Raw genomic sequence first — 19,691 nt, 5'->3', positions numbered from 1 at the left:
CCTTTTGGCGTAAAAACGTACTTCGTGTTTATCTTTTTTCTTTTTTCGAACAGTATCGTCCACTCTTAGCGATACTTGTTTTTTCAAATAACCTTGGCCGACTCCCTTAGTGTGATTGGTTTACGGGGGCTAAGATCCAGGCTTTTTACCGATCCTCTAAAATCTACTATCCATGATTGATTCCTATTTTTAAGTTCATGGTAAAATCAGCTTAAAAAATAAATCTTAAAACGTTTTTCCTAACGTAAAATCTGTACATTTAATCTAATTAAAATTAACGTAAATAGCCTAATAGTACGTACAATTTCTTTGATAACAACCAAAAAAGAAATTGTTAGTAAAAACCTTTATTTATCCAGCAGAAACTCCTGCACTATGGTAGATTTCTACTAAAATCGGCATGAATTCCAAATCCAGATAAATCGATATAAAAGAATTTACATTTTTCAAACGCTCATTTAGACCTTCATTTTTAGATAAAATAATAAAAATTGTGTAGGCATAGTTACAAAGTAATCGTTTTTTTACTATTCTTACAAAGTGTTGCGTAATACAAAATTTAATCTTAAATAATTTTTCACTAAAATTTATTTTTTGAGATATCTCATTTTGGAAATAAGGTAGCAAATACTCAAAGGGAGTACAAAGTCTAATAATTATGGTGTATGATTTAATTTCACATTTCGGAAACCAATTTTATAAATAAATATAACGTAGGAGGGAGGTGGCAAGCCCGTCATGCCACTCGAGCCAACAGCTCCCTACACTAACTATTACCATTAGCCTCTACAAGTGTTTATGGAGTTTTTAGCAGATGATTATTCGATTTAACCTCTCATAGAAAATGTAGAGAGTGATTTTTCGTCCTTGGCGCTTCGAACGGCGTGTGTTGGGGGGCGGAGGATTCCCGCGGGGTTTTGAGAAAACTTTTCACTCCTCGTAAGTCGTAACTTTAGTAGCTCGTCACGTGGTTGCGGAGCTGTTGCCGAGTTTCGTCTCTCTTTCTCTCTCTACCGAAACTCGTCCAAGTTTCAATTTCATCGTTTCCGCGTAACATTTCGTAGCAGACGCCTTTAGCTAATGGGCGAACGCGAAATTGTTGGTTACCAATGAACATTTTCGATTAACCGTAACGTGAAAGTGGTGCGGTTTGGTTTTTGGTGGTTCAACTTTGTTCAATTACGGATACCAGTTTCTTTGCAACGGACGTTTAGATTTAGAGGTAGGCCTTTTTTAAAATGTTATTTTCTTGGCGCGCGATTGGAATATATAGCTAAGCCTATTTTTGGCACGAAACGTCAAATTGCTAAAGATAGAAGCATTGTCAGGTAGTTTCCGAGACCGTTTCTAGACTTATTTTCACTTCTATTTAAACGTTGCTTAGATGTTTTTATTTTTAACTTTGGTTTTTAGAAATAGGAAGAAGGGTGGGAATTCTTGTTTACATTATTTTAAATATTTTTGTTAAAATCTTGGCTTACGTTGAAGGTTACGCGAAGGTGGTTTTTAAAATTTTTTAATTGTGGTAAATCCCAAGGACGGCTACATTTTTCACCTGAATTTGCAAAAGTAGATCTACGTGTTAGTTTTTATATGAAACCGTTATTTGGATTGCGAAAATGAATAGGCCTTTGTTAAGTCCATTCATACATTTTCGGAGATCTGTTTGAGTGAACAAATTCAACAAAATAATAAAGTGTCAACGATTAAAACTCTGAAAAGTTGACAGTATTGGAAAGATTAAGCTCGCCCCGAAAACTTGAAGGAAGAACACGTACCTACGTGTAGAATGTTCCCAATAATCGACACCTACACCGTTACAAGTACACGTGTCTTTGTACGGTTTTCATTTTACGTTGATTTATGTTTGTTTGGAAAACATTATTTTATCTTTGCAAAACGACATTTTGTTATATTTACGTTTGATTCAAAATATGGGAGTCAATTAAAGCATAGGTAAAGTAATAGAAAGAAGTATGACACTTTTGTCATTCCCGGTAGCGACTGGGCAAAACATACTTCCGGGAACGTATCCTGTTACCATTTGACGTTAAGACTTAGATAAATTTAAATCTCATTCGTAATGAAAACTAATGTTTATTTTGGCGAAATTATGATGAATTACAACATCAGAACATAAAAATGGATCTTTGAAAACACTCTCTTCGTCTCTAGGGGTAACGGTTTTCCGAGTGTGGGATCTAAATGAGTTTGGGTGTGGAGTGTATCAATTCAGTATAGCTGTCTTACGGTTGGAGATGCCAGGGGAAGCCCTACGAAAATTTGCCTGTACGAAGTACGCCTAGTTTTGGAATACAGGTACAAAATAAGGTAACATCCCTGTACAGCAATTTATATAATAATAAATTAATGTAATACTATATAATTATAAATTAATGTAATAATATATAATTATAAATTAATGTAATAATATATAATTATAAATTAATGTAATAATATATAATTATAAATTAATGTAATAATATATAATTATAAATTAATGTAATAATATATAATTATAAATTAATGTAATAATATATAATTATTAATTAATGTAATAATATATAATTATTAATTAATGTAATAATATATAATTATTAATTAATGTAATAATATATAATTATTAATTAATGTAATAATATATAATTATTAATTAATGTAATAATATATAATTATAAATTAATGTAATAATATATAATAATAAATTAATGTAATAATATATAATAATAAATTAATGTAATAATATATAATAATAAATTAATGTAGTAATATATAATTGTAAATTAATGTAGTAATATATAATAATAAATTAATGTAGTAATATATAATAATAATAATAAATTAATTAATATTTGATAAGCTCCCTGCCCCCCCCCCCCCTGCTAAAAGCCCTCACTATTCATTCTATTCCTATTCGACACAAAATTAATAAATTAAGTCTTTTACACAATTTTTTTTATAATGACTTAGTACTTAATTTTTCCGATTATTTTTCTTTATCGAAGAGTCCAAAACCCGTGGTCACACGCTCAAACTTCGTAAGCCCAAAACTAAAACTTACGTCTGTTTTCATTTCTTTTCAAGTAGTGTCATTAATGTACGGAATTCGCTCCCAAATGAAATCGTAACTGAAAAACGTTATTCTGTTTTCCGCTCAAAATTAACAGCCTTCTTAGATTTAGAGAATTGATTGATTTTATTTTTCGCTTTGTTGTTTTCTATATTTTGATCTTTTATTCCTATCCTTGTATTATGTTTTTCTGCGTACAAGTCAGTTTTGGCTTTGCAGATATTGCTTGTTGTATGAATAAATAAGAACCAACGCTTAAAAAATAAATGTAGTAATATATAATATTAAATTAATGTAGTAATATATAATTATATATTAATGTAGTAATATATAGTTATATATTAATGTAGTAATATATAATTATATATTAATGTAATACGTAATAATATATAATAAATTAATGTAATATGGAATAATATATAATAAATTAATGTAATATGGAATAATATATAATAAATTAATGTAATATGGAATAATATATAATAAATTAATGTAATATGGAATAATATATAATAAATTAATGTAATATGGCATAACATATAATAAATTAATGTAATATGGAATAACATATAATAAATTAATGTAATATGGAATAACATATAATAAATTAATGTAATATGGAATAACATATAAAAAATTAATGTAATATGGAATAATATATAATATATAATAAATTGATGTAATATGGAATAATATATAATAAATTGATGTAATATGGAATAATATTTATTAAATTGATGTAATATTTCACAAATTGATGTAATATTTCACAAATTGATGTAATATTTCATAAATTGATGTAATATTTCATAAATTGATGTAATATTTCATACATTGATGTAATATTTCATACATTGATGTAATATTTCATACATTGATGTAATATTTCATACATTGATGTAATATTTCATACATTGATGTAATATTTCATACATTGATGTAATATTTCATACATTAATGTAATATTTCATACATTAATGTAATATTTCATACATTGATGTAATATTTCATACATTAATGTAATATTTCATACATTAATGTAATATTTCATACATTAATGTAATATTTCATACATTGATGTAATATTTCATACATTGATGTAATATTTCATACATTGATGTAATATTTCATAAATAATAATTCATAATTTCACTTTCTGCATGTACTCTGCTAATTTTCCAAATATAATTAACAAATAATAAATTAATATATTTTTAATTTTGTTAAAAGGGCCATTCCATATGGTTTCAGCCAATCATGCCACCATGGGTCCTGCGATTTTTATGAAATTTGGTAGACCCCTGAAATTTAGTTATGTTTTTTGGGAAATCTATACCCCAAGATTAAAGTGTTAATAACTTTTTATTTTTTTAACATATCAACTTGAAATATTCCTTAATTATGAAGTGTATAGTACGGAATCTGGATAAAATCTCCAAAACAATTTACACATTTTAGTTGATTTTTAAAAATTTAAAAAAAAATTAAATAAACATTTCGGGGGGTCTGATGCTAATGGGTATTTCGTCATGTGGTGCAACTTTTAAATATTTATAAAACACATTTTTCGTTACCTCTAGACCTTATCTTTCTAACGGTATAAGTATCGTTTCGTATATTTGTTTTGTTTCCACTGGCAGCCAGAAAAACAAAATCTGTGATATTGCTCGAAAAACGTTATTTTTATATTCTATAGAATTTATTGGATTTTTAATAAAAACTTCAAATTTGCCCATTTTTTAAATTTATAACACTTTTAATAAATTTATAAAAATATGCAAAATTTTAATTTTGTAAATATTTGAAAAAAAACCGCGCATTAGATTTTAAAAATAATTTAATCTTGAACCATATGGGTATATTTCGTCATGTGGTGCAACTTTTAAATATTTATAAAACCCAATTTTTGTTACCTCTAGACCTTATTTTTCTAACGGTATAAGTATCGTTTCATATATTTGTTTTGTTTTCCACTGGCAGACGGAATAACCAAATCTGAGATTCTATAGAATTTAAAGATTATTAATAAAAACTTCTTAAAATTGCCACAGAAATTTAATATCTGACATTTTAAAAAGATTTTAATTAGTATGCAAATTTAATTTGTTTTTAATATTTGAATAAACTAGCGCATTATATTTTTTGAAAAATAATTTAATTTTAAAGCTATATTTTTATATCCGGAATATTGGGCGAACTTTAAAAGATGTATATTATTGAAATATTTTTCTAAATATATTAAAACATCTTTCTTTGGTAACTTACATTGCCAGTTGAGTCTATAGGTGTTGGTTTTGATAAATTACAAATTAAAATATTTTGCAAGGGCACGTAACATTTTTCGATTTTGTTTGGCCACGTAAAAACGCAACCTTCTTACGCATGAAATTTAGTAAATACTCATTTTCACCATAGTTTTATTCTTCAACAAATGCCACAAACCACTCTTTGTCGTAACATGTTGGCTGATGGAAATATCATCGAATAAAATAGCAGATTCGCTATCTTGAACTTCAGTCACTTTAACCCGTGAATTAAATCCATCCATGGTTCAGTGGCGCCGATCCCATGGGGGCGGCGGGGCCGAAGCCCCCATTGGGAAAAATCAGTGGGGGCTCTGCCCCCATTGGTAAGATCGCCGATGTTAAAGGCCATTTACTTTTAAGCATCCAGAGCAAGAAAGTGTTGCCAGCTGCCTCATTCCAAGTTTATAAGTGAGCTTCGGCCTCCATTGGGAAAAAAGTGATCGGCGCCACTGCCATGGTTTACTGATGGGTATCAAGTTCAGTATTTGACTGCGGTAACAATTTATGGTGTGATTGAGTGCCATCGATTGTCGAAGTCGTTCCGAGAGTTGGTCACTGTGATTTTTTAAATTTCGCCCAATATTCCTGATATAAAAATATAGCTTTAAAATTAAATTATTTTTCAAAAAACATAATGCGCTGGTTTATTCAAATATTAAAAACAAATTAAATTTGCATACTAATTAAAATCTTTTTAAAATGTCAGATATTAAATTTCTGTGGCAATTTTAAAAAGTTTTTATTAATAATCTTTAAATTCTATAGAATCTCAGATTTGGTTTTTCCGTCTGCAGGTAACAAAAATTGGGTTTTATAAATATTTAAAAGTTGCACCACATGACGAAATATACCCATATGGTTCAAGATTAAATTATTTTTAAAATCTAATGCATGGTTTTTTTTCAAATATTTACAAAATTAAAATTTTGCATATTTATATAAATTTATTAAAAGTGTTAAAAACTTCAAATTTGCCCATTTTTTTAAATTTATATTAAAAATCCAATAAATTCTATAGAATATAAAAATAACGTTTTTCGAGCAATATCACAGATTTTGTTTTTCTGGCTGCCAGTGGAAACAAAACAAATATACGAAACGATACTTATACCGTTAGAAAGATAAGGTCTAGAGGTAACGAAAAATGTGTTTTATACATATTTAAAAGTTGCACCACATGACGAAATACCCATTAGAATCAGACCCCCCGAAATGTTTATTTAATTTTTTTTAAATTTTTAAAAATCAACTAAAATGTGTAAATTGTTTTGGAGATTTTATCCAGATTCCGTACTATACACTTCATAATTAAGGAATATTTCAAGTTGATATGTTAAAAAAATAAAAAGTTATTAACACTTTAATCTTGGGGTGTAGATTTCCCAAAAAACATGACTAAATTTCAGGGGTCTAGATTAATACTCTGTAACAACATCATTTTTTAAAATTTTGCCCTAAAAATCGGTTAATGTTCCTCAATTGACGAAAGGAATAAGTCTACCAAATTTCATAAAAATCGCAGGAACCATGGTGGCATGATTGACTGAAACCATATGGAATGGCCCAAAATATAAGGTTATTTGTAAAAACATATAAAAATTGTTTCAAAGGATATATATACAACTGATTTTCTTAGAATAAATAAATTAATATTTTATTCTATTAAAAATTTACAAACACAATTAATTTATTATTCGTAAAATATTTATAATTAAAATTAACAACAAATTTAATTTATAATTAAAATTAACAACAAATTTAATTTATAATTAAAATTAACAACAAATTTAATTTATAATTAAAATTAACAACAAATTTAATTTATAATTAAAATTAACAACAAATTTAATTTATAATTAAAATTAACAACAAATTTAATTTATAATTAAAATTAACAACAAATTTAATTTATAATTAAAATTAACAACAAATTTAATTTATAATTAAAATTAACAACAAATTTAATTTATAATTAAAATTAACAACAAATTTAATTTATAATTAAAATTAACAACAAATTTAATTTATAATTAAAATTAACAACAAATTTAATTTATAATTAAAATTAACAACAAATTTAATTTATAATTAAAATTAACAACAAATTTAATTTACAATTAAAATTAACAACAAATTTAATTTATAATTAAAATTAACAACAAATTTAATTTATAATTCATAAAATATTTATGTTTAAAAATTATCAACAAATAAATATATCACCCAGTTGACGATGTGTAAAACTTTTCACCCTGTAAATTTGTGACTGTATTGCAAAATACAATTTCATTAATACAATTTTTAAACCTTTTTTTTAGAGACAACGTTTCGATTCTAAACAATTTGTTTTTAAAATATGTAACCTTTTTTTTGATTGTTCATGACCCAAAAATCTTATAACCTGTAACATTATAAAAAGTGCTTTTAGGCATGTTATGTCATAGGAAATAAACATTTATTGAATTGAATTGAATAATTCATAAAATATTTATAATTAAAAATTAACAATCAAATTTAATTTATAATTCATAAAATATTTATAATTAAAAATTAACAATCAAATTTAATTTATAATTCATAAAATATTTATAATTAAAAATTAACAATCAAATTTAATTTATAATTCATAAAATATTTATAATTAAAAATTAACAATCAAATTTAATTTATAATTCATAAAATATTTATAATAAAAAATTAACAATCAAATTTTACTTATTATAAATATTTTAAGAATAATAAGTTAAATTTTTTAAATTTTTATTTATAAATATTTTGAGAATAATTAAAAATTGCTATTATTCCTAAAATAGTTATAATTAAAAATTGCTATTATTCCTAAAATAGTTATAATTAAAAATTGCTATTATTCCTAAAATAGTTATAATTAAAAATTGCTATTATTCCTAAAATAGTTATTGCTATTATTCCTAAAATAGTTATAATTAAAAATTGCTATTATTCCTTAAATAGTTATAATTAAAAATTGCTATTATTCCTAAAATAGTTATAATTAAAAATTGCTATTATTCCTAAAATAGTTATAATTAAAAATTGCTATTATTCCTTAAATAGTTATAATTAAAAATTGCTATTATTCCTAAAATAGTTATAATTAAAAATTGCTATTATTCCTAAAATAGTTATAATTAAAAATTTCTATTATTCCTAAATTATTTATAATTAAAATTGCTATTATTCCTAAATTATTTATAAAAAATTGCTATTATTCCTAAATTATTTTTAATTAAAAATTGCTATTATTCCTAAATTATTTTTAATTAAAAATTGCTATTATTCCTAAATTATTTATAATTAAAAATTGCTATTATTCCTTAAATAGTTATAATTAAAAATTGCTATTATTCCTAAAATAGTTATAATTAAAAATTGCTATTATTCCTTAAATAGTTATAATTAAAAATTGCTATTATTCCTAAAATAGTTATAATTAAAAATTGCTATTATTCCTAAAATAGTTATAATTAAAAATTGCTATTATTCCTAAATTATTTATAATTAAAATTGCTATTATTCCTAAATTATTTATAATTAAAATTGCTATTATTCCTAAATTATTTTTAATTAAAAATTGCTATTATTCCTAAATTATTTTTAATTAAAAATTGCTATTATTCCTAAATTATTTATAATTAAAAATTGCTATTATTCCTAAATTATTTATAATTAAAAATTGCTATTATTCCTAAATTATTTATAATTAAAAATTGCTATTATTCCTAAATTATTTATAATTAAAAATTGCTATTGTTCCTAAAATATTTATAATTAAAATTTGCTATTGTTCCTAAAATATTTATATTCTAAATTGCTATAATTCGTAAAATATTTAAAATTAAAATTTACTATTATTCCAAAAATATTTTTAATTAAAAATTGCTATTATTCCTAAAATATTTATACTTTAAATTGCTATTATTTGTAAAATATTTATAATTAAAATTGACTATTATTCCTAAAATATTTATAATTAAAATTAACTATTATTCCTAAAATATTTATAATTAAAATTGCTATTATTCCTAAATTATTTTTAATTAAAAATTGCTATTCCTAAATTATTTTTAATTAAAAATTGCTATTATTCCTAAATTATTTTTAATTAAAAATTGCTATTATTCCTAAATTATTTATAATTAAAAATTGCTATTATTCCTAAAATAGTTATAATTAAAAATTGCTATTATTCCTTAAATAGTTATAATTAAAAATTGCTATTATTCCTAAAATAGTTATAATTAAAAATTGCTATTATTCCTAAAATAGTTATAATTAAAAATTGCTATTATTCCTAAATTATTTATAATTAAAATTGCTATTATTCCTAAATTATTTATAATTAAAATTGCTATTATTCCTAAATTATTTTTAATTAAAAATTGCTATTATTCCTAAATTATTTTTAATTAAAAATTGCTATTATTCCTAAATTATTTATAATTAAAAATTGCTATTATTCCTAAATTATTTATAATTAAAAATTGCTATTATTCCTAAATTATTTATAATTAAAAATTGCTATTGTTCCTAAAATATTTATAATTAAAATTTGCTATTGTTCCTAAAATATTTATATTCTAAATTGCTATAATTCGTAAAATATTTAAAATTAAAATTTACTATTATTCCAAAAATATTTTTAATTAAAAATTGCTATTATTCCTAAAATATTTATACTTTAAATTGCTATTATTTGTAAAATATTTATAATTAAAATTGACTATTATTCCTAAAATATTTATAATTAAAATTAACTATTATTCCTAAAATATTTATAATTAAAATTGCTATTATTCCTAAATTATTTTTAATTAAAAATTGCTATTCCTAAATTATTTTTAATTAAAAATTGCTATTATTCCTAAATTATTTTTAATTAAAAATTGCTATTATTCCTAAATTATTTATAATTAAAAATTGCTATTATTCCTAAATTATTTATAATTAAAAATTGCTATTGTTCCTAAAATATTTATAATTAAAATTTGCTATTGTTCCTAAAATATTTATACTCTACAATGCTATTATTCGTAAAATATTTATAATTAAAATTGACTATTATTCCTAAAATATTTATAATTAAAATTAACTATTATTCCTAAAATATTTATAATTAAAATTAACTATTATTCCTAAAATATTTATAATTAAAATTAACTATTATTCCTAAAATATTTATAATTAAAATTAACTATTATTCCTAAAATATTTATAATTAAAATTAACTATTATTCCTAAAATATTTATAATTAAAATTAACTATTATTCCTAAAATATTTATAGTTAAAATTAACTATTATTCCTAAAATATTTATAATTAAAATTAACTATTATTCCTAAAATATTTATAATTAAAATTAACTATTATTCCTAAATATTTATAATTAAAATTAACTATTATTCCTAAAATATTTATAATTAAAATTTACTATTATTCCTAAAATATTTATAATTAAAATTTACTATTATTCCTAAAATATTTATAATTAAAATTTACTATTATTCCTAAAATATTTATAATTAAAATTAACTATTATTCCTAAATATTTATAATTAAAATTAACTATTATTCCTAAATATTTATAATTAAAATTAACTATTATTCCTAAAATATTTATAATTAAAATTAACTATTATTCCTAAAATATTTATAATTAAAATTAACTATTATTCCTAAAATATTTATAATTAAAATTAACTATTATTCCTAAAATATTTATAATTAAAATTAACTATTATTCCTAAAATATTTATAATTAAAATTAACTATTATTCCTAAAATATTTATAATTAAAATTAACTGTTATTCCTAAAATATTTATACTTTAAATTGCTATTATTTGTAAAATATTTATAATTAAAATTGACTATTATTCCTAAAATATTTATAATTAAAATTAACTATTATTCCTAAAATATTTATAATTAAAATTAACTATTATTCCTAAAATATTTATAATTAAAATTGCTATTATTTGTAAAATATTTATAATTAAAATTGACTATTATTCCTAAAATATTTATAATTAAAATTAACTATTATTCCTAAAATATTTATAATTAAAATTAACTATTATTCCTAAATATTTATAATTAAAATTAACTATTATTCCTAAAATATGTATAGTAAAATTTCTTTGTTCATTCATTCTATTAATTTATCAGTGATGACCAAAGACGATCGTTAGAAATTAAGTCTTTCATTAGCCTTTAAGTGTCATACTTATTATTTATAAGTTACTTAGGATTGGGGTACAGTAAAAGCTACGAGACTCTGGCCAATGATAGGTTGCTTGTAACTGGCAAAGGTATTGTGCTTACGTCATTTTTCTTTCAAACAAAAATAAAAAATACCCGCGGCCTTTAAAAGAGCAACGCACTCAGTCCATAGAAAATATATTTAAGGAATGATAACTTGACCGATGTATCGTTCGTTCGTGCATTAAAACTAACAACTTCCGATGAAGTTAAGACTTAAGCTTCTTTATTTCAAATATATTAACCCACCCAAACTCCTAGCGTTAGAATCTAGAAATTTATTTTAAAACCATGTTAAGACTACGGTTGCTATTCCTCTGGTATATTTTCTTCGCCGAGTCCCCGTTGAATAAGCGGACGTGGTAGCTTGTCCATAAATCATTCGGTACGTAAGCGAGCGCTCGCCTGTAAACTTCAATGACAAACGACGTCGTAAACTCGCAGCCTTTGTAGCTATAAATATCGCAATTAAACAGAGCCGAACCCGCCTTTTTTCGCTGATACTGTGTAACTAACTGAAGGATTTCCTTTGTGTTGGAGGCAAAAACATTAATTAAAGAACAAGCAATGGCTTATTAGTTGGACGGATTAAGTCGATGACGCGCTTGATTGGATTAACAGTAATTCAGGATAATTCCGAATTATGGATATTTTTATACGTATCAACGTTTTCTGTGAGGAATATTATTATTGATTGGGTAAGAAAATCTTGTGGGTTTGATAAAGACTTGAGCCTTCGTTGCTAATTATGGAAATTTAAGATCGCTAATCTTGATTGGATGGTTATGGAATGAGTTGGATAATTTCATTTTATTCAATTAATTTTTAAATCAAGGGTTTTAAATTAAATGTGTATCTTAAATTGTAACAAATCGTTGATTTATCTTCAATGGTTAAAAAAACCGTTGATTTATCTTCAATGGTTAAAAAAACCGTTGATTTATCTTCAATGGTTAAAAAAACCGTTGATTTATCTTCAATGGTTAAAAAAACCGTTGATTTATCTTCAATGGTTAAAAAAACCGTTGATTTATCTTCAATGGTTCAAAAAACCGTTGATTTATCTTCAATGGTTCAAAAAACCGTTGATTTATCTTCAATGGTTCAAAAAACCGTTGATTTATCTTCAATGGTTCAAAAAACCGTTGATTTATCTTCAATGGTTCAAAAAACCGTTGATTTATCTTCAATGGTTCAAAAAACCGTTGATTTATCTTCAATGGTTCAAAAAACCGTTGATTTATCTTCAATGGTTCAAAAAACCGTTGATTTATCTTCAATGGTTCAAAAAACCGTTGATTTATCTTCAATGGTTCAAAAAACCGTTGTTTAAATTTCAATGGTTCAAAAAACCGTTGATTTATCTTCAATGGTTCAAAAAATCGTTGATTTATTTCGAATGCTTCAAAAATCGTTGCTTTATCTCGAATGGTTTTAAAAAAATCGTTGCTTTATCTCGAATGGTTAAAAAAATCGTTGATTAATCACGATTGGTTAAAAAAAATCATTGATTTATCTCGAATGGTTAAAAAAATTGTTGATTTATCTCGAATGGTTAAAAAAATTGTTGATTAATCACGATTGGTTAAAAAAAACGTTGATTTAACTTGAATCGTTAAAAATAGTTGACTTAATATAAACGATTTTTAAATCATCGACATTAAGTTAAATGATTTTTAAATCATCGACATTGACATTATATTTCTATAGAGGATTTAAAAAATGGAACAATTCCAATTAAATCAAACCTGTACAAATAAAATTGTTAAATAATTATTAAATTCAATTAACATTTTATTACTATAGTGATAGAAACAAAGTTTATAACAATTAGACATAAAAAGAATTTTTAATTGTTTAAAAATCAATAAGTGAACTTTTTAAAATCCAAGGTAAATAACAAATCAGCTGATTTGTTATTTTTAAACAGTTGAAACATCCAACCTTAAAATTGTTAGTTGCGAGATAGTGGGCTCCAATCGTTTCCCAAAATCAAGCGCAGCCTTGAAGGCGATTTCATCAAATACGTTCGGCCTTCTGCAAATGTTTTTATATTTTTTGCCATTAGATGGCGTATTGTTATTGATGAAGTAAGAGTGACAGCCTTTTAAGATTGCTTTTCGACTCGAAATTATAGAACAGGAATAACAACTCTAGCTTTGAAAAGGGTTTAAAATGTATCTCGAGGTTCTAAAGCTAGGTACTTCCGGTTAATATATATTTCAATATGACGAGACCATAGATATAGGAAACGTATATAAAGGTCTAGATAAAATATTTCAAAGGGAGTGAATACGGAGGTGACGGCTAGTAGAAACGCGTAATTTCTGCAGGCTATCCTTATAAGGCGCTATCTATCGGTAAGAAAGCTCGTGCTATCGTCGCGAGAGCCATTGTCTCCCGCTTAAAAATGATACTAAAAGTCACCAACAGATGGTGTCTAAATACTACGGCCTGCGGAAAGGTCAAGCAGTGACAAGCACTTAGTACTAAAATGCTAAGAGAGCTCGCGCTCTTGGTCACGTGCCTTCCTCGGTGTCTGCTAGGTGTCAATTCCGTATTTTATGTTAGGCTTAGACGCCCCGAAATTTATCTAGACCTTTATATACATTTCTTATATCTCTGGACGAGACTTAAGCCGGGTTTTCATGGACGCTTGTAGCTTGAAAAAGAAAAGATTGAGATTTTTCCATTTTGTGGGAAGCGTATACTTTATTTTATATTTCGCGCTCAAGGAAAGCGCTTCGCGTTTTCACGATGCAAGATATTTCTAGCGTGCCGTTTGAGCTGGCGGCTGCCGCGTTAAATAAATATGGCGGCTCCGAATCGCGGACGTCTTTTGATTAAGAAAAAAATGTTATTACTTAAACTTTTAGTAATTATTAAGGCCAAAAACAATAAAAGAAGGTGTAAAACAAAACGATGGTAGGTGCACCCTATTTACATAATTTTGCTCAACTCTATAAATGCAACATTCACTGCATCTCTGTCTCGGTGTTCTTTTAATTTTCGGTTCCAAATTATTGGGTTATCCTTTACATGGCTTATAAAATTGTTCTTCACTTCTATTTCCCTTTGTTGTTTTCTCTTCTTTTTCTATTTATTTTTGTTGCTTTTTGGTTAATTTGGTTGTGGTTGAACTCATTGTTATTTGTTTCGAACAGCGTACAATAGCGTGATAAGCCTCGGTACCAACACTAGCACATACTACATAACCATTGGCTGGCTGAAGTCACATGGACCGACGTCACGCGCGAAATTTTCGCTTGGGCGTAAAAATATCTAGTTGGTTTTGATCGGCGCTAGAAGCGTGTTCCAATCTATTTTCACACGCGCACGCTCCAAGTGCAAAACACAAGCGTTCTTGAAAACAGAAGCGATTGCAGCGTGAGCGCGAACTTTAAACTATTTCTTGCTCAAGCCAAACTTTTTCAAGCTAAAAGCGTCCATGAGCCCCGACACGATAAATAGATGTTTGTCGCTTTCAACAAGAAAACTGATGAAGTACTTTGTAATAATAATAATAATAATCAGCTAGGCTATAATACCCAAGGCACCACCTTAGACCCAAGTTATCTAGCGACTTTTAGTGTATTCGGTTTCAGAGATGTATGTGCATTACAGTGAAGTTCAGGAGAAGTTAACTATTTGACCGGAGCTTAAAGTTCTACAGGGTATTTCAAAGGGTTATGCAAAAAATTTAAGGAGTTGTAGGGGGTGAGTTGAGAAGTATACCTGTTTTTCCCCCATTTTCCCACGATGAGTTAAAAGAGCGCCAGAGAGCTTCAAAGTGCGGCCAACCAGCGCAAAACCAAGCAGCAGGGAAACGCGAACATTAAGGTTGGGGTTCGCGTGATAGGTTAAAAAGGACTTTGTAAATAAATCGGGGTAACCAGCGTAAAAAGTAAACTATATTAAACAATATTTAAAGGGGAACGGCCAAGTTTTTCCAAATATCGCCTTATTTGCATATCAAAAGATCAACAAGACGTTCAATATACTTACACGTACCTTATTTTGTCTTGAAAAATTAGTTTTGGGCCAAAAAAGTTGAAACGCAAAATAACGCCAAGTATTTGGGTTCGAATTTTCGCCGCCATCTTAAGGTGAATCGCTAGCGCCAGCAGGACCTTAGTGAGCGATTTGTGAACTATCCTAACTTTTGAAATCGCGCAATTTAGGCTTAGGTTTCGTATAACTGAAACGCGCCGCGCGTGCATAACAAACCTTTCGCGTCTTCAGCAGCGCTCGCGCGCTTTTATGTTGTTTTTCTGTCTCACCGATTTCTCACCAGGTGTCGCGGCGGACGCGCTTTTCAATTTCCCGAAATGTCTTTATTTTATTAAAAATTAACCACTTAATATCTTCGGCAATGATATCTAGTTGTCCTGCGGCAAAATGTATAGCATCGAAGAGACTGACCATCTCACCGGAAGTGGTGTAGAAGTGGTGACGAGTTAAGCGCTTTCTGAATGGAATCGGTGTGTGGTGTTGGCTCTCGAACACGCTGGATCAAAAAACCTTCGTCCATATCGTTGATGTTAAGACACCAGTTATAGCAAAACCGTCACTTAATTTTCACGAAATTTTTCTTATATTTCAATGCTTTCCTTTATTTTCCTATAATTTAACCATTTTTCCTATATTTCAATGTTTTCCTTTATTTTCCTATAATTTAACCATTTTTCCTATATTTCAATGCTTTCCTTTATTTTCCTATAATTTAACCATTTTTCCTATATTTCAATGCTTTCCTTTATTTTCCTATAATTTAACCATTTTTCCTATATTTCAATGCTTTCCTTTATTTTCCTATAATTTAACCATTTTTCCTATATTTCAATGTTTTCCTTTATTTTCCTATAATTTAACCATTTTTCCTATATTTCAATGCTTTCCTTTATTTTCCTATAATTTAACCATTTTTCCTATATTTTATAATTTTTCCTATATTTCAATGCTTTCCTCTATTTTCCTATAATTTAACCATTTTTCCTATATTTCAATGTTTTCCTTTATTTTCCTATAATTTAACCATTTTTCCTATATTTCAATGTTTTCCTTTATTTTCCTATAATTTAACCATTTTTCCTATATTTCAATGCTTGCCTTTATTTTCCTATAATTTAACCATTTTTCCTATATTTCAATGCTTGCCTTTATTTTCCTATAATTTAACCATTTTTCCTATATTTCAATACTTGCCTTTATTTTCCTATAATTTAACCATTTTTCCTATATTTCAATGTTTTCCTTTATTTTCCTATAATTTAACCATTTTTCCTATATTTCAATGTTTTCCTTTATTTTCCTATAATTTAACCATTTTTCCTATATTTCAATGCTTGCCTTTATTTTCCTATAATTTAACCATTTTTCCTATATTTCAATGCTTGCCTTTATTTTCCTATAATTTAACCATTTTTCCTATATTTCAATACTTGCCTTTATCTTCCTGTAATTTAACCCCTTTTCCTATATTTCAATGCGTGCCTTTATTTTCCTATAAGGTAACCATTTTTCCTATATTTTCCTATAATTAGATATTAATTTGTATTTCGCGCGGTTTTTTCGAATTTCCCGCGTGCCTAGTTCGCTTTTCGTAGTACAGATGTACTAAATCTCTTTGATAAAATGTAAACTGCTTCTCTAAAGAACTGCACTGAACGGAATTAAAAATATCGTCGCCTGCTTTAAATAATAATAATAAAACCAATTTAAATTTTATTTATGCAAATTTTCCTATATGTTCCTATACTGTCAAAGGTAATACTCCTATAGGTTCCTATATTGTCAAAGAAAATACTCCTATATTCTCCTATAAATCGACTGTTGAATTTCCTATATTCCTCATTCGGGAGCACGGGTTTCGTTGTGCGGAATGGCTTCGACGAGTTCTTCAGTTACTTCCTCGCTGAATCTGATACGAAATTAGAACAGGTTTTTATTGTCACTGGGAAGAAAACAGCTTCTGTCATCTAAGATGAAACTTAAGGCTTTACGACAGTGCATAAAGTTTGGTAGCGACATCATTTGTCCGCTAATGTCAACGTTTAAGCTGCCTCTTAAATATAGTTATTCATAAACATATTTAATATTTTAAATAAATATTGTTTTAATAAAAACCTACGAAATTCATATTAGTAATATTTCGTAACATATTTAATATTTTAAATAAATAATGATTTGCGAATCTTCTTCAAAGCTCATAGAAACTTGCAACAGATGTCGCATCACTCGACGTTTCTACATTTCCGCCAGATATTTTATTTGAAGCCACGAATCACATTCTAAATTCGAACAATTGGAACCATAAGTCTATATTTATTTGCATAAGTTTGCCAGCTAATAGAAATAATTACAGAAAGCTACGTAGAATTGATGTCATACCAAAACCATAAGCGCCTCTAGGCCACTTTAAAAAAATCTGCACGTGACAGGCCCGTAGCCAGCGAGGGGGCCTCTTATAAATAATTTTTGCTCCCTCAAAAAATTTGAGTGCCCCATCCCCCTCAAAAAGTCTGTGCCGGCCTTTGATTTTTCTAGGGGCACAATGATATTTTAAAGTAAACAAAGTCAATAAAAACATCCTAAATATATTCCGTTTTATAATAGATCGATTTACAATTTTTAACGGGCAAAGACGACTTTAAAGGGGTAAAATTCATCCGAGGTAACGTGGTGATGGCGTTATTTGTTAGTAGATGGCGCTGTGATAGAAATATGCGTCATAATTTTGATTTTCAACGATTGGTTGAAAGTTTTCAGTTTTTAGTGGAGAACGGTTTTGTCAGGATTTAAAATACCTAAATTCTCTTCCCTGATTGGATAGTTTAAAGTTGTATTATAGTGCCATCTATGGCGGAGAGTATTAACTACTGTTAAAATTAATTGTTAATTTAAATTACAAAAATTGTATATTTTTAATAAGAATTTAAAGTACTATAACTTAGTAATTAATTAACCTAGTTGTCTGGATAAATAGTGGATTTTTGATCAAAATCCTACTCATTTAACGGTTATAGTTTTATACAAACCATTATAAATAGTTCATGAACTATATCTCTAGGATTTTGTAAATAGTTCAGTTATGGACTTACTATATTTTGAAATATACTATCTTCACGTAGGTTACCTTAGCTATATTCTGAAAATCGACTTTATGGGTGACGCTTCAGAAAGTACCATTCAAATTGGAATGAGCATAAGCAGAATTTGTAAACCAAGGAGTAAAAAAGTTAGCAAGTCCTACTGAAATAGCGCTAAGTTGTCTTTGTGAAAGTGTTTGGCCTGTTTAGCTAGGAATTTATGGAAAGGTCTATTATCATACTGACGATCTGTCTGACTCGATACATCAATTACAGACTTATAAAACGGAGTACAGCCTTTGATCATTCTAAATATATAAATATTTACGTAATCACTTTAATACAGTGAAAGCTGCAGGCAGGTTTGGCAAAAAAAGTTTTTTTATATTTAAAAATCCAGTATGGATAAAACCGGTTGTATCGGTGGCTTAAGCCGGTTAAAACCATTTATAAAAAAATGCTCAAATTGCCCGATTTGACAGGAACCTTACATTGTGAGGTATAGCGGACTTATTTACCCGCTTTTATACCCTATCATGGCGGCGTATTTTCACGCGCAAAATAATTTTAAGATCCCCTAATTGCTTATATCTAGCTCTCATTACTTGCGATAAAAAGTGAAGGTTAAAGGAAAAGTCCAGGTTTGGTAAATAATAATTATTATTTATTATTATTATTATTATATAATCCTGATAAAATCATCAGATATTCCTTATAGAACTAATGAAATTCTTCCGGCAGTATTGCCATCACATAAACAGTGTGTTCGTGCTAAACATTCTATTCAAATTGCCGGGCCACCGTAATGAATAGGGTTGACTCTGTTGTTTTATTATTCCTTTTGGCGAAGTGGGCTAATGATGTTGTACGCTTTCGCCAGTACTCGGTCGCGTGTGTTCGCACTTTTCAGTCCCCAGTGGGGTCGAAGGTGTGGCTCTCTCCCCGAGT

At 26.5% G+C, this 19,691-nt stretch overlaps 2 protein-coding genes across 4 annotated transcripts in view; one reads left to right on the top strand and one right to left on the bottom strand.

Annotated features, from left to right (window-relative positions):
• LOC149951382 (uncharacterized) overlaps nucleotides 1-19,691 on the bottom strand; it is a 435,419-nt gene that overhangs the window by 259,767 nt on the left and 155,961 nt on the right. The window lies entirely within an intron of this gene.
• Nucleotides 1,024-19,691, top strand: part of LOC149951381 (uncharacterized) — a 212,112-nt gene continuing 193,444 nt past the window's right edge. The window contains exon 1 of one of the 3 annotated variants that reach the window (XM_090168028.1): nucleotides 1,024-1,222. The gene's annotated coding sequence lies outside the window, so the exon portion shown is untranslated. The remainder of the gene's footprint in view (nucleotides 1,223-19,691) is intronic. The other 2 variants (XM_090168025.1, XM_090168027.1) reach the window with 2 other exon arrangements.

This window comes from Leiobunum rupestre, chromosome 3 (genome assembly GCF_980474605.1).
Source record: "Leiobunum rupestre chromosome 3, qqLeiRupe1.1.hap1, whole genome shotgun sequence".
NCBI lineage: Eukaryota > Metazoa > Arthropoda > Arachnida > Opiliones > Sclerosomatidae > Leiobunum > Leiobunum rupestre.
The sequence above is the reverse complement of the archived record's forward strand: the minus strand, read 5'-3'. Positions and strand labels throughout refer to the sequence as shown.